The sequence below is a fragment of the Hyaena hyaena genome, unplaced genomic scaffold (assembly GCF_003009895.1).
Source record: "Hyaena hyaena isolate Hyena2069 unplaced genomic scaffold, ASM300989v1 scaffold_604, whole genome shotgun sequence".
In the NCBI taxonomy this organism is placed as follows: Eukaryota; Metazoa; Chordata; class Mammalia; order Carnivora; family Hyaenidae; genus Hyaena; species Hyaena hyaena.
Genome location: NW_024081236.1, coordinates 1 through 2,943, shown reverse-complemented (window position 1 = coordinate 2,943; position 2,943 = coordinate 1).

Below are 2,943 nucleotides of genomic sequence, written 5' to 3'. Positions count from 1 at the left end.
CAGAGCAAATTTATAATGCACCCAAGATATTAATTGGAAAGCAGTTGTAACCAAGAATGAGGGCAGAGCAATAGTGGCAGCACATTTAGCACAGTGGGTAGCTCTGCTTTGTCAGATCAGAATGGCCCCCAGACTGGGAGGGATGCATTTCAATTCCACTTTAACAGCCATGGCACCCTGGAGAAGGAGTGGAAAAATGCCAGATAACATTTTTAATTTGGCCCTCTAGAGTCAGTATAGATACCTTTTCTTTCAACTCCTTGACCCTCTGCTCTAGTCAATATACAGGCTCCAAATGTTCTCACCGACCCAAATCTTAATTAATATTACTTCTCAGCTGTGATACTAGATCCGTTTCCACTGACCTTCGAATGCCCCTTACTTTGCATCCTAGGAGCCCCTTTAATTTTCCCTATCTACAGACTGCACTCTGGGCGCCCAGCATGGGTCAGAGTGATGGGCATGGATTGGATGCTGAATTGATAGAGACACTCAATAGATGAATAAATAGCCAAACAAATAAACAAGCTAGAGATAATATGTTTCCCTCCAAGTGAAGGGAGAACAGGAGTGAAAAGAAAATAGGAGCCAGCTTTTTGGTTTAAGAACATAGAGATTGTAAAATTAAAAACCTATATTTTTCAAAGTTGTTTTTTGAAGAAAATGTATTACTTACATTTTCCTAGTGTCACTGAAATATCTGAGGGCAGTTTAGATAGAAAGAAGTAGAAAGAGAAGGTGAAGGAATTGAGCATGTATAGAAACTGGGAGGAGAAAGATGAATGACTGTTACATTTATTTTTCAGTATTTATTTTATTTTTTAGGAGTAGAATTCTCCTCTTTTATGTTCCCATCTGTGGTCCAGCCAGACTCCAGGGTTCACAAGGCTAGAGTATCTTCCATATTTCCTGTTTATCTTCCTGCAGAGCCTATCACATATGTGATTCTCCAGTACCTGGCAAAAAGCAATGGTCAACATCCTTTGCCCTTGTAGCTAATTGTGGTACATATGACAGGAATTTCTCTGAGGCTATTTGAAAGCACTTGGAAAATCAAGCAGTTGGGAAGGGTTAGTGACAATCAAGACTTTCCTGAATTTGATTTCTTTAAGGATGCAAAGGAATAAAATGGAGCTGGGGTAAACCATCGAGTAAAGGAATCAGTGGAGGGCAGCTTACTATTAGAAGAGTTTTTAAACAATTTGTATGCTATGCTCCAACAATTGCTGAGACTTTTGTTTTATTATAGGAACTTCCAATCTATATAGAAACCAAAGGTTTAGATATGAAGGAGAAAATTAATTCTACCACAAGGTTTACCCTGCCAGCTAAGCAATCTGAGGCAACCACAGATTTATATTCCAACCACTGCCTCTGCATAGGTAATTATATTAACAAGTGTTTTCAAATTGCCTCATTGTTTCTCAGAATCATTTATAGCTTCTTAAATTTTTAATAAAACACTATTTTTTAAGTGCCTGTCATTTCTCATGGACTACTAAAGCTTTTTTCTTCCTAGTATGCATTCTTTGGAAGAGAAAGTTCTGTTTTGTTTGTGTTGTTTTTGTTTTGTTTTGTCTTCCTTCTTGTGTATTCTATTTGGGATTAGGTGGCTTTTCTATACAGAATACACAGGATTGCTAGCTACTAGTTTTATCAAATACCTGGAGAATATAAAATCTGGAGTTGACATCAAGCATGTCAAGTTAGAATTAGCATGACATTGGGTTGGTAAGAGCGTTGGGTTGGGGAGAAGCAGGGCTGAGACAGTTACTGTGTTTACTGTTGACCTTTCAGAACATTTCCTCCAGGAGTTATAGTCTTTTGCTTCTTATGTTCTAAGAAGAATTGGCACACACTGCAATGCACCTGTCCATTCTTTTTCCTCAGCCTCTACCTAGACTACTGGATCACCAGTCAATAGCAGAGGCAAGCTATAACTTTTTCCTATGTGTCAGGGCATAGCACACTTTAGGTTAACACCTTTTCTTAGTAAAAGTGAAAATTTTTCTGATATAGAAAATTGGATATGTGTGGTTTTTAGTTATTTGTAGTCAACCACAATCAAGAAGCCAGTGATCCTGCTTATGACATATAATCAGAAGGTCAATAGTAGCCTAACCCTACATCACATGCCCATGTGATTTATCTCATTTCATCTCATCAAATTTTAGGCATTTTATCAATTTACGTCAGCACAAGAAGGGTGAACACAGTACAATATGATATTTTGAGGCAGAGAGATCACATTCATATAACTTATTACAGTATATATTATTATAATTGTTTTATTTTACAATTGGCTATTGTTAATCTTTTATTGTGCCTAATTTGTGAATAAGACTTTTTCCTAAGTATATAATGAAGAGAAAAAACATAGTATTTTTAGAGTTGGGAGCTATCCACAGTTTTGAGCATCCACTGGGGGTCTTGGAATGTATCCCTTGCATATAAGGGGGACTACTGTATAAAATTATACATAAAATTAAAAATTCATAAACCATGCTTATATAAATCCAGTGATAGATGGTCTGTGTTTCAGTGGAAATAATTCAGTTGGAAATGCCTCAGGCTATACAAATCCTAAAGGCTCTTTCAAGCATATACCCTCTTCCCATAGTAAAAACCAAACATGAACTATATATGATACTAATCAACTTCTTTTGACAAAGACTTAACTATGTTTCTGGCACCTTAATTCCAGCACTTAACTTCCTTCTTGACACCATCCATTAGTCTTCTAGACTAATATTCTGTTACATGTAGTTTAATTCAGTTTCCTCTATTTGTTTTCTTTTTTTTGTTTTGTTTTTGTTTTGTTTTGTTTTTTTGTTTTTTTTTTAATTTTTTTTTTTTTACAAATAGTTTATTGTCAAATTAGTTTCCACATAACACTCAGTGCTCATCCCCAAAGTGCCCTCCTCCATGCCCATCCCCCCCTCC